Here is a 13,931-nt window from a genome sequence, read left to right on the forward strand (position 1 = left end):
CTTCTAACGCAGTGCGGGGCCTGTGTCCCTGACAAGCCCTGGAGATGCTGATGCCGCCAGCCCAGGGACCACGCTCTGGGGACAACCGGCCCCTCTCAGCTAACTGGATGACATGCTGCAGCCGGGACAGGATGCCACGCCAGGCCCTCCCAGAGCCGCTGCCGCCTGGAGCCCTGGCTTCTCTGCCCCGCGGCTGGGACACCGCCTACCATTCTGCCGCAGACACAAGGCAGCCTGGCCGCGGGCTTGTGGAAGATCAGTGGGTAGCAGCCCTGGCCCATCCCAGCCGGACATCACGTGAGGGCGTTTTAGGACACTGGCTGCAGCGCCAGCCCACGACCCCCAAGGCCCCGACCGCTGGCCTCCTGTCTCCACGCTCTCATTCCCTCGTGTTTTCTCTGCCGACGGCAAACCTGACATGGGATGTTTTGGAAAGCTATGAGGCCGTTCACAGAATCCAAAAAGAAGGCTGGCCGATCAGACCCCGGGAGCCCTGGGCATGCAGGAGGCCAGGTAACGGCAGCATCCCCAGGAGCACCGCAGGGGCCGGGATACTCACTAGGACCCGCCGTCCCGGCTGAGAGGCGCTGGTTGGCCCGTGGAGGTCGCTGTCCCGGCGGAGTCGGCAGGTGGCCTTCCTGGAGGTCGCGTCCCCACCAGGTCCTGCCCCGGGGTCTCCCAGCTGGGCCCTCTGAGGGGTGGATGCCTGCCGGGGCCCCTCACACCCATCCCCCGGACGTTGGGCCTGGGGAAACCTCTACTTACAGTTTAGTGACAACAGTCATCCACCCAAGTGGATGGCCGCTTCCTGGAGCACAGAGGACAGGATCCTCGATCTGAGCGCCCACCACCCATCCAGCCTCACACACGCGGAGGTTCCAACAACACCTGCTGATGACGGCGGACGCACAGAACAGGGTGACGATAAAACGGGGCCCGTTAGATGCTGTCCTGTGAAATGAGGTCTGACAAGTGAACTGGCTTCTGATTTTCTCTGATTTAAGATTTCTAGAAGGAGAGGACAGGGAGGGGGAGATGCTCCTGGAAATCGCCTACTTCTCTCTCCCTCCCTCTCTCTCTCTCTGTCTCTGTCTCTCTCTGTCTCCATTTCTCTCTCTCTCTGTCTCTATCTCTGTCTCTCTTTTTCTCTCTCTGTCTCTGCTCCCGCACACACACACGTTTACCATGTGAAGCATTAGGCGTGACTCCACACCCCACAAGCTGCTCCCCGAGGGTGGGACCCCTACCTAGGACTGACCCCGAGGCACATCCGTCCCACCTCTTCTCGGGGGAGTGTTTGGGGCACACCTAGCCTGTGACAGGTTTTGGCCAAGTGCCTCCTGGGAGTCTCTTGCTCTGAGAGCTGGGGTCTCAGCCTGCAGCCCGGCGTTGGGGAACGGTCCACGGTCAACAGGGACAAACCCGTGAGAAACCAGGATTTAGGACTCACAGCTCCACAGCTAAACAATCTGCAGCAAACTGAATTAATGTTGCTGAGGAGGCCGAGACCTAACCCATCAAGTCCCTGTCCAGCACCCTGCTAATTAATGCAATACAAGAGGGAAAACTGTACTCTTTGGTTACTAAGTAAAGGTCAATGTAGGAAAAAATGCGAATTCAGTCAAATCAGATAGCATCTATGATAATGTTCCTTCCTTGTCTCCTATAACTGTTCGCAAAGACCTGCTGCGATATCTCAGGGCTGCAGCCGGTGGGACCGTCTGCACTCGCGGCTAAGCGGCCTGTCCTTCATAAGCTCTCTCTGTAGACAATCCTCTGTCCTCTCAAGTGAATTTTACCAGGATCCCTCTCTGCCTCCAGTTCCATTTAGTCCGTGCCTTGAATCAACCAGGGATCATTTAACCCGTGCAGACACGTGGGCCCTGCTCACACATGAATGCGGGGTATTGGGGTGGGAGCCGATACTGGTGATTTAACACGCCCCGCCCCCGCCCCCGCCCCGTCTCACCTGGATGCCCATCTCTGTCTCTGCTGTCGGCCCTGCCCAGCCATTCACATCCTGTCCTGGGGTCAAGAAGGAGCAGAGGTCCTGGGTCCCCAGGCCGAGGTGACCACCTTTCCACCTCTGTGAACCGGGCCTCCTCTGACCTCAAGGGCCCCGACTGGACAGCAGGTAAGTCCAGGCATGGGGGTGGAGGGGCCAGCCCCCCACAGCCCGGGTTCCTAGTGTTGGGACCCCTCTGTAACCTGTGGTCCTTTCTCTCCCGCACGTGGATCCGAGGAGCTGAGCCGTTGGCGCCTGACCCTGCGTCTGTCCAGGTGCCTTTGGGGCAAGAGGAGGCCATGGAGGGAGCAGGGTCTCACCTAAGGCTCAGCTCAGGCCCCACCGCTGACGAAAAGGAGACTCCTCTCTGTAAAGACTAAGAAGGAAAACATTAATTGAATGAAGCATGGGTTGGTCAGTGCCCTTCCTCGGCCCCACCGCCTGCGCCAGCCCCCAGGCATGGACCAGCCGGCGCCCCCGGCCCTGAGCCCCGGTCCGAGAACCAGCCCTGCTGCCTCCTGCTGGACATGTGGGCTTTCCGTGTCTACGAGCTTTACCTGGGCCTCAGCAGACGCTTTCCTCCTATGCCTTCCTGGTCTCTCTCCACTCGAAAAACACAAACAGTGAAAAGGTCCTCACAACCCTCTGAAGTGGTGAAGGCTATTTCTGAGCCAGCTCTTTAAACTGGGGGGGAAAGGTGTCCCCACACGGAGGAGTCACCAGCCTGCTGCTCCCTTAGACCTGCCCCCTCCTCTGGGACCCTTCTCCCTCTCTGGGACCCTCCCCCTCTCTGGGACCCTCCCCCCCGGGACCCTCCCCCTCTCTGGGACCCTCCCCCCCTCTGGGACCCTCCCCCTCTCTGGGACCCTCCCCCCCTCTGGGACCCTCCCCCTCTCTGGGACCCTCTCCCTCTCTGGGACCCTCCCCACCGGGACCCTCCCCCTCTCTGGGACCCTCCCCCCCCGGGACCCTCCCCCTCTCTGGGACCTTCCCTCTCTGGGACCCTCCCCCCCTGGGACCCTCCCCCTCTCTGGGACCCTCCCCCCCCGGGACCCTCCCCCTCTCTATTTCTGCTCTAGTGGGTGGCCTGGGTTCAGGACTAGGGTGGGCGCTCCATTTGCTTGCTTGGCTGGGGGGCCAGCAGCAAAGCAGGGAAGACCCACATGGAACACCTGCTGAGACAGGAAAGGGAGGGACACAGACAGTGCAACCAGTTCTCGTCAACAGGAGGCACAAAGAGGGAGCCGGGTTGCTGGGGAAGGTCTCGGGCAGGAGACCGGAGGGGTTGGTGTCTGCCAGCAGACAGGATACATCAAGTACACCAGGCAGAGCAAGGGCCAGGGTCACTGCGCTGGAGGCGATGGAGCCCCAGAGGAGACGAGGCCATGGCCAAGGCCAGCCCTGTGACCCAGCTGCCCAGAGAAGGCAAGTGTGGGGACAGGCCTGTGCCCATCCTGGGGGAGCAGACACAGGGACAGATGCCCTGAAGAACCCTTCATTCCCAGGAGCCCCCCGGACCTCAGCGCCTGGACACTGCAGGTCTCCACACACGAGTGTTGAGGGCGGGTGTGGGACGGAGCCCTGATGCCCTTTGGAGCTGGGTCTCAGAGGATGAGGAGTCTGATAAGAATCTGTGCCCCAAGCCCCTCAGTCTGTGAGGACTCCCCCCACCACTGTGCCAGGGCAGAGCAGAGGATGCAGTCAGGAGGCCCAGCTGGAATCCTGCACCCACAGCACAGCCCAACCAGAAGGAGGAGGCCAATGGCAGTGCCTTAGGTCCATGGGGTTTGAAGGTCCAGAATTGGGACTCAGGGACCTGCTGTGTCCTGAAGGGAAGGAAGAACCCTACTCCTCAGCTCCCCAGATGATGAGCTATGAGACCCCTGAAGAATCCTGAGAGGCCTGGCCACACTCAAGGACAGTCAGGGGGCTCCCTCCCACCACCAGGAGCGGCACAGCCTGGTCTGAGCACCCACCATGGCCTCTGGGAAAGCCGGAGCTGCAACCTCCCCTCCCACTCCATGAGGTCTGGCCCTGGGCTGCCTCGCTGTCGACTGGGTGTGGGTTAGAGACAGCCGTTGATGCTCCCTCCTTTCCTGGACACTAACCCCGTCTCCCTCAGATGTCCAGGCCACCACCCCTGGGATCTGTGACTTGTGTCCTCCATGCCCTTGCACCATGGAATGTCATTCTTGGGAATTTTGAAAAACGTAGAAAGGATGCTCGATTTGAGGAAAAAGTCTGTAAAAGAGAGTGAGAAACAGGAAGGCGGCAGGGGGACCGAGAGTCCTGTACTGTCAGACAAGGCAGGAAAATACTTAAACGCAGATGGAGAAGTAACGGGGCCAAAGTTACAGGGAGTAAGTTAGAGTCTGAAGGGTCCACTGGATTCGGCAACTAGGAGACCCGGTGAGCTTGGCCAGAGCAGTTCCAAAGACACTGCAAAGCATCGTCCAGGCTCACACGTGTTAAAGAATGGACACAAAACACTGGCAAGACAGAGGACCAGCACCCGTCATGTGCAAAGAGCTTTTACAAATAAAAAAGAAAAGTGAACACTCCGATAGAAAAATGGAGGGAAAATAAAAACGTGAGCAGGATATTGACAAAAGAGGAAACGTGAAAGACCGAGATAGTAGCCCCATGGCAGATACGCCCTGACCCCTCTAACAGGTGAGGAAACAGGCACAGAGTGGCGTAATGACTAACCATGGTTTTTGCGTGGATTAAGTGAAGTAACCCCTAGGAAGCGCTTAGAGCAGGGGACCCCAACCCCCGGGCTGCACAGCAGGAGGTGAGCAGCTGATGAGAGAGCTAAGCTCCATCTGCCGCTCCCCATGGCTCCCCGTCACTCGCATCACCGCCTGAGCCATCCCCCCCACCCCCGTCCATGGAAAAATTGTCTCCCATGAAACTGGTCCCTGGTGCCAAGAATGTTGGGGACCGCTGGCTTAGAGTTTCACCACCCGACGTGTTGTATGCACACAAAAACCTTTGTTTATTTATTCACTCAGCTACTACCACTGAGTCCCAGGACGCCTGTGTGCCCTTGGTCACACTTGGCCTCACGTACTGCACATGGGTCTTCCCTCTGGGGCTCGGTGCCGTCTGGCTCCTGGCCTCTGACAGGGGCCTCCCAGAGGAGGGATCACACACTCTGTCCGTGAATGAACCTGCTTCTTCCACACAACATGGTATCGACCGGCGGGGGTCACCCCCTGGTTGTGGTTACCGCACTGCACTTTTCTCTGCCTGGCTACACACCACATATCCATCCATCCCGTCAGTTACGGGCATCGGGTTGTCACCAGTCTGAGTCTGTTATGGAGAAAGCTGCCATGAACATTCTCGTGCACGTCTTTTGCGGACCCGTTTACTCACTTCTCGTAGTCACAGTTAGGAAGGCAATTGTGGGACCGTAGGATGGGCATATTGTAAATTTAGTAATTATGGTTGAAGAATGTTCCCAGTGAAGGTTGACCCACTTTCTATTGCCACAGTGAAGGGTGGGAGGTGCTGCCACATCCCTGCCAGGAAGCAGAATTTTCAGTCTCCCGGGTCTCAGACACTCTGGTGAGTGTGAGTTCTCCCTCGTTGTGGGCTTAATTCATATTTTCTCAGTAACTAGTGATCCTGACCACCTCCTCGTGCTCAGAGGCTTTGGGGGTCCTCTTCTGTGAAACTCTCAGATTTTAAACTGGCTTGGTTTTTGCTCATTGAGTTGTAGGGGTTCTTTACTGTGGATACAAATGAAGGGCTCCCACGTTTTCACTTTCTTAATGCTGTCACCTGATGAATAGACGTCCCTAATTTTGATGGTGTCCAGTTTTTAAATTATTTTTATATTTTTAATTATTTTTAGTATTTTTGCGTCCTCCTAAGAAATATTTGCCTCCTGAAGACCATGAAGATATTTACAAGAAGAGTTTCTAGAAGAAGGTGGTTAAATTTGACTTGACAAAGATGGGAGGAAGCAGTGGGAGACAAAATGAGTAAGGCGTCTTCTTTTCACTTTACTTATTTACTTTCTCACTCTTCCAATTAATTAATCACAGGAGGAAATATTGGTCTAAAAGATAACCACACTCTTATACACTCTTAAAAACCAGAGTGTTTAGAACACAGATTTTGCACAGGGGCAGGGGACCAAGGGAATTAAAAGCAGACTCTCTCATCTAAGAAGGAGAAGTACCCTGCACATAAAAATTCCCGGGAAAACAGACTGTCTCCATGCCCAGGATGCCAATTTTAAGGAAATGATTTACACAGGTCTTATAAAAAAATGTTCAATCGAAGGACATGAGTTCAAGTGACTTCTCCAGCCTGGCATAAACAACCACGCCTCCCGCCAAGGAAGCTCGGCCAGCCCAGGCCGTGACATTCCGATGTGGACGAGTCATGGTGAGCAGCCCGGTTTCAGGATTTATACCAAATTCTGCCTCTGGACTTTCTTTTCTCTCCAAATCCCGGAGAATGCATTCTACTATGATTGTTTTGTTGTAAAAGGAATGACTTGGATTTCTGGTGAGGAAAATCTGAACAGACAGTTAATGTTACTAAAAAGTTTCTGCTCTAATCACAGCCCACATTCCAGGGCAGAGAGAGCGAGTGATTGTTCTTTTCATTAAATCAAAATCAAACTGTCCCTGTTGTCAGACCCTTCCTCACCAAAAAGCAAAGATAAATGTATGAAGAGATCTTAGGGCATTTTAATATTGTCTTTGGGGAGAAGCGAGACACTTCGAATCAAAACTGCTTTTTTTCTTTTTTCTTATTTTTCACTAATAGCATTTATTAGAAAAACACTTCAGAAAAGGAAGTCTCACTATGACATTAAAACATCTTTTTAAATATTAAAAACGCATACTATCAATGCATTCCCCACCTTTTAAATTAAAAAAAGATTATTTTTTCATATCATGTTAGATTACAACAAAGATATAATTGTAAGATGTTCTTAACCTCCCTCTTTCCTGCTGTCACTTCTCACCAATGTCCCCCCTTTTTACGATTAGGACTTTCTTCTCTTTTTCCCGTTAAACAAACCTGGGTTTAATTCTGCTGACTCTGTCACTCATTCTCGCGGCAGTAACTTGACTGAACCCCATGAGGTGGCGCATTCCTGAGTCTGTGTCTGCAGGTGATTCACATGCTTCCTGACTGTGCGTCACTAACCTGCACACGCCACTGGCCTGACCGTGAGTCCCTGCGCCGCTCTACTGTCAAAGACACCTCACTTCCCTCTTCCTGTCTGGCCTCCCTGTGCCAACAAGAAGACGGTCCCCGTGGGAGCCTTGCGCCTGAGCCACCTGGCTCTCCTCACCTGCTCGTCAGAGTCACTGCTGTCTGCTCACCGTCTCCCTCTCAGCCGCAACCTCTGCCACCTTCCCGGATAAATCAGTGTCACAGGGACAGGCGGCCCAAGCCCGGTCGCCTCAGCTGAGCTGGCCTGCCAGCCCCCAGCAGCCCTCAGCCTCTCCTCATCGAGACAGGCGCGGTCCCTGGGGTCACCCAAAGTTTCACCTGTGCGGTCACGAGCTGAAGAGTGTTGGCTAACTGGTCCCAACTTCCCTCCTTCCTCCCGAACTGTGTGACGGCTCCGGTTTCATTGGCTCCTAAGAAGTCTCACCATGGACAAGCTGTATAGTGCGGGCTCTCCAGAGAAGCAGAACGAACAGAGGATTGATCTATCATCTGTCATCTATCTGTCAATCTATCTACCTATCTATCATCTATCTATCATCTGTCATCTATCATCTACCTATCTATCCACCTATCATCTGTCTATCCATCTATCATCTATCTATCCATCTATCTATCATCTATCCATCTATCATCTACCTGTCTATCCACCTATCATCTATCTGTCTATCCATCTATCATCTATCTATCCATCTATCTATCTATCTATCATCTATCCATCTATCATCTACCTGTCTATCCACCTACCATCTATCTGTCTATCCAGAGAGATTTACTTTAAGGAATTGGCTCACAAGACCGTGAGGGCTGGCAGGTCTGAAACCTACGGGGAAGACCTGTGGACTAGAGAGCCAGAGAGGTATGGATGCCCAAGTCTTGAGTCCTGGAAACTCAGGCAAGGTTTCCCTTTACCACCTGGAGGCAGGATCCCTCCTTCTTTGGTGGATCTCACACTTTTTGCTTAGCGTCTTCAGCTTCTTGGAGAGGCCCACCCACTTGTGCAGGGTCATCTGCTTGACTCAAAGTGGGCTGATTTAGATGCCAATGTCATATAACAATACCTTCACAGCTACCCCTAGATGGGGGCTTGACCGCACGCTGGACACCATGGCCCAGCCAAGTGGGCCCTAAAATTCACCATCACACCCGTGCTGGGTTCTTGCCAGTTAGCACCCAGCTTAAAATCGAGGTCCTATCCTTCCTTCCAATGCCCTAAATAAGGTTTCCCCTACCTTTCATCTCACCCACTTGGAGAAAATCCACCCCTAGGTGAACCCAGCTATTCACTTTCTTTTTTGCCTGCATCTGAGCAAACCGGCCCTTCTGGGGAAAACGCACAGCATGGCGGACATCACGAACACCAGGCCTCAGCTGCTCACTGAGTCTCGCGGCCTCGTTCGCACCTTCCAGGCCTGTGCCCACCCTCACGGCAGCAGGCTGCTCTCTGCCCTGCAGGTCTACGGTTTTCACCCCGCTCTGCTTTGCGTGCTGCAACCCCCCTCACCTCCTCCCAACCGAGTAGATGCCCCCTCTGCGACGTGGGCACCTGCTCACCCAGCTGTGCCCCTTGCCCCCTGATTACTCCTCAGGCCTCAACCCCGCTTCTCCCCACAACTCCCTGGAGGCAGCTCCTGTCAACATCCATTTTGCTCCATATTTCTAAACCCCCGGTGCCCGTGTCAGTGCGATGCATCCCACTGCTGACCTCTTTGTTTTTCGGGACCCCCTGCCCCTTGGCATTTGGGCTCGACCTTCTACTTTCCTTCTGCTTATCTGTGTGGCTTTCCTTCTACTTATCTGGTTAGTGTTTTTTTCATTTGTTTCCCCAGTTATTCTAAAGGCTAATTTTCCTTTTTCAAGGACTTTTAGTTCCGTCATTGCCTGTGCCCGTGTCCCTCTGAACCTGCCCAGGGGTCTCATCCAGCCTGCAATGTAAACACCATCTACTTGTTGATGAGTAAAATACGTTCTCCCAAATCTCTCTTGAGAATCAAAATGGACTGGATTTTCTTCTAAACTAGAAGAAAGCTTCTAGAAAAACAAAACAAAAACAAAAAATAACCACAACTGTCCGCATAGATTCGCTTCAGGACCACAATGGAAAAGAGACATCACAGAAAACAAAACAAGAGAGACCATCACTCAGGACAAAACAGAGCTTTCAGCGCACTTTCCCTTGCTGTGCTGTGGTCCATCTCCCCACTTTCACCATTTGCAATCTTAGATTTTTTTAGGGGAGTGATGACAGGGTGCCTGGAAAATGCCTGTTTCATGCCCTCTGTCAGTGAGACCAGGAAATGCCTTCTTCGTCTCAGGGAAAAGGACAACACAAACAGTATTCACATAGCAGCTGCCTATGTTGCAAAAAGTAGAGATGAGCATTTTTATGAGGACCGCTGGATAAACCACAATAATGAAAATGCAAGTGTGTCCAGAAGGACCTCACACTGCTGCTGTGTTTACAGGCTGGTAGGACCCAGTAGAGATAAGCCTGGACCCCCAAGGCTGCTGGGCCTGCAGCCGAGGCCCAGAAGTGGGGTCAGAGCCTTGGTGCGCCGTGTGGGGCGAGGCTGGCCTCACACACCCAGTTCTTCTGAGCTGCGATGCAGGGGAACGACAGCAGTCTGAACTGTCTCCTTTCCTGGGGAAAATCAGGTGATGTTGGCCCCTGTTCATGGGCAAGGTCACAGCCCGGAACACTTTGCAAGCAGCACCCAGAGGCCGACTGCCAGGTGAGAGGCCTCAGCACAAAGATGTAGGACGTCTGCTGACAGTGAGAAGCAGAGGGTGAGCGAGTAGCCAGAGCAAAGAGGGACCTGGTGCCGTGGAGCCGCATGGCGGAGGGGCTGGCAGGGCCCACCGCAGGGAGCTGCCACCTTGGCTGTGCCCAGTGAGAGGCCCGGACACTGGCCCAAGAAGCAGGACTGTCCTGGACAGGGTTACAGCCACTCCCCGTAAGTGAGGCCGAGCCAGCTCTCTCCTCCCAGCCAAGTGCTCACACCCAGGCTCTGTCAGCCGGCTCTGGCCCAACAGTGGGGTCCCCTGAGCCCAGCCAGAGAAGAGTGATATTAGAATAGCTTTGAACCTGGACCTTCAATCTGAACTCTTTTATTGACCAAAGGTGACCACAAGCAGGATGACACAGGGGCTGGAAAGGAGCTCCAGCCAAGCAGAGGGAGGATGGCCTTGGAAACACCTCACCTTAAACCCACTGGGCAGGGACCCCTGTCCACGCAGGGCTCGCTTTGTAGATTCAACGGAAGGAGCCAACCAGGCTGGAAGTGGTTCTCCCTCCGAAGCCACGTTGAAAGCCTCCTAAGGCCAACGAAAACTGGAATCTGGGAAATTCAGATGCGTTTGGCAGATGTGTGGATGGAACAGTGTGGCTTCTCGGTTTAGGGAATAAAGCCTCTTACACATTAAATAATGTTTAAAATAGTCATCCAATGCCACAAATTTAAGTTATCCAAACATATGGATCAAATTTTCCCTAGAATTACCATGCTTCTAAAACTAAGCAAAAAAATGCCTGGCAAGACTACTGAAATTACTTTTCAAATGGTTTGTGTTTAATTAGAAATGTTTTCTGAATCCAAAAGATTCTCTCAGCCCACCCATCTCAACCAGACTAATCAGAGCTATTCTCACACAAACCTGAACAGCATTGCTGTCCTGCCATCCTGTAGTGATCAAAATTCCGTGGATGGCTAAGGATTTCCAACAATACTTTTTGTCAAACTTCATCCTTCTCTTTCACATTTTCTTTTACAATTAAGTAACTTCAGCGATAACACACTCAATAGTCAACAAGGATTTCCTATTTTTATATTTAGTTTATTACATACTTATGATGATCAGAAAGATGATAAGGCTACATTCTAGGTAAAACTACTAAAATAATAACACCATTGTCACATTTTAACCACAATACAGAATTTTAACTATAGTACAGAATATTCTGGTGAGAACTGGCTGTCAGTGCACTCAGTGTGGGAGTCTATCCCTGTCTGAGAGATAAATTATTATGTTGGATTTTGAGTGAAACTTGTTATAAAACAAGTCAGTGTCTCACTTCATACTCACATTTTACAATCAGTCCCCGACATACGACCTGCACGTTGGGAACTCGCAAAGATGCGCATGTGCATCTGGTTCCAGCAAGGAACCAGAACCTGTGCCATCAGCGTCAGGCGTGAGTGAAATGGCAGCTCGCCCTCCGTCTCCTATTGCTGACAATCCTTCAGCTCTGCCATCTCCCACCTCCTCTCCCTCCTCCAGTCAGTAACTCTTCTTGCCTGTTCACTTGATGCCAGCCCCTGGATGCCAGCTGTGTACTGTACTACTGTACTTTTCAAGGTACTGTACTCTAAGATTAAAAATGTTTTCTTATTTTTTGTGTTTGTTTTATTATGTTTTATTTGTGTGGAAAGTTTTGTAAGCCTATTACATTACAGTCCTATGTAGACAATTGTGCTAGTTGGGTACCTAGGCTAACTCTGTTGGATTTACAAGTGAACTGGACTTATGAACATGCTCTCAGAATGGAACTCATCGTATGGAGGGGACTTGCTGCATTTTGGATCAAGAACAGTAAGACCCAGATAGATAGATAGATAGACAGACAGACAGATAGATAGATAGATAGATAGATAGAGACAAAGAGAGATGATCTATTTATGCTTTGAAACAAACTGAAAAAAACACAAGATTTGAGGGGAGGGAATGAAGGAAAATCTGTTATTGGAACTTATATTTAAGGTTCTAATTTTTAAAGGAGGATTTTCAAGTATTATTTTGTAATCAATTATAAATTTAAATTGACTGAAATTGACAGGAAAAAAGTCCTTCTGCAGACAAATCTTCTACCTTGTACCCAGGTGTGGTCAATATCTGGGTCCATGTCTAAATGGTAACTCTTCCAAGTAAACTTACCAGTTACACATGTAAGTGTGGATGGCTGGAGGGTTGTATCCATCTATTTGTACACATGTAGATGGATACATACAGTGTGTGTACATGCATGTGCTTGTGTAGGTATCCTAAAATGGATGTGGGTGTGTGCCTGTATGTATAGCCTCTATACACATACACGTATGTGTGAGCGTGCCCAGCTTAGCCACAGGAAACTCCGCAGCCAGTACCCACTGGTGTGTGCAGAGGGGTGACGTCACCTCCCCATTACCCCACTGAAAGCTCCCAGGAAAGATCAAGTCTCTGAGTTATGGTGACCTCAGCTTTCCTGAGATGCACAAGGGCCCCATGAGGAGAGCAGTAAGCAAGGCCTCCGGGCTCTGCAGTGTTTGCTAGGCTGTTTTACTTTTTCCTTTTTTCTTAATTGAGGTATAGTTAATTTACAATATTGCATAAGTTTCAGGCACACAACACAGTGATTCAACACTTTTATAGATTATACTCCACTTAAAGTTATTACTAAATAATGGCTAGATTTCCCTGTGCTGTACAATATATCCTTGTTGCTTATCTATTTTATATCTAGTGGTTTGCACCTCTCAATCCCATCCTCCCAGCTTGCCCCTCTCCCCATTGGTAACTACTAGTTTGTTCTCTACATCTGTGAGTCTATTTCTGTTTTGTTATATACATTTTTTGCTTTATTTTTTAGATTCCACATATAAGTGATATTATACAGTATTTATCTTTCTCAGATTTATTTCACTAAGCAAAATATCCTCTAGGTCTATCCATGTTGCAAATGGAAGAATTTTGTTCTTTTTTATGGCTGAGTAATATTCCATTGCATATATGTACCACATCTTCTTTATCTATTCATCTGTCGATGGACATTTAGGTTGCTTCCACGTCTTGGCAATTGCAAACAATGCTGCTATGAACATTGGGGTGCATATATCTTTTCAAATTAGTGTTTTTGTTTCTTTTGGATACATAACCAGGAGTGAAATTGCTGTATCATATGGAGGTTCTATGTTTAGTTTTTTGAGAAAACTCCATACTATTTTCCACAGTGGCTGCACAAATTTACATTCCCACTAACAGTTTATGAGGGTTCCCTTTTCTCCACACCCTCACCAACATTTGTTATTTGTGGTCTTTTTTTTTTGCGGTACGCGGGCCTCTCACTGTTGTGGCCTCTTCCACTGCGGAGCACAGGCTCCGGACGCGCAGGCTCAGTGGCCATGGCTCACGGGCCCAGCCGCTCCGCGGCATGTGGGATCTTCCCAGACCGGGGCACGAACCCGCGTCCGCTGCATCGGCAGGCGGACTCTCAACCACTGCGCCACCAGGGAAGCCCTATTTGTGTTCTTTTTGATGATGGCCATTCTGACAGGTGTGAGGTGGTATCTCATTGTGGTTTTGATCTGCATTTCTCTGATGATTAGTGATGTTGAGCATCTTTTCATTTGCCTGTTGGCTATCTGTATGTCTTCTTTGGAACAATGTCTGTTAAGGTTTTCTGCCCAATTTAAATCAGATTGTTTCTTTTTTTTGATGTTGAGTTATATGAGGTGTTTATATATTTTGGATATTAACCTCTTATCAGTCATATCATTTGCAAATATTTTCTCCCATTCAGTAGGTTGTCTTTGTTTTTTTGTCAATAGTTCCCTTTGCTGTGTAAAAGCTCTTAAGTTTAATTAGGTCCCATTTGTATATTTTTGCTTTTGTTTCCTTTGCCTTAAGAGACATACCCAAAAAAATATTGCTACAATTTATTCAGTGAGTGTTCTGCCTATGTTTTCTTCTA

Source organism: Grampus griseus, assembly GCF_964374135.1.
Source record: "Grampus griseus genome assembly, chromosome: 13".
NCBI classification, from domain to species: domain Eukaryota; kingdom Metazoa; phylum Chordata; class Mammalia; order Artiodactyla; family Delphinidae; genus Grampus; species Grampus griseus.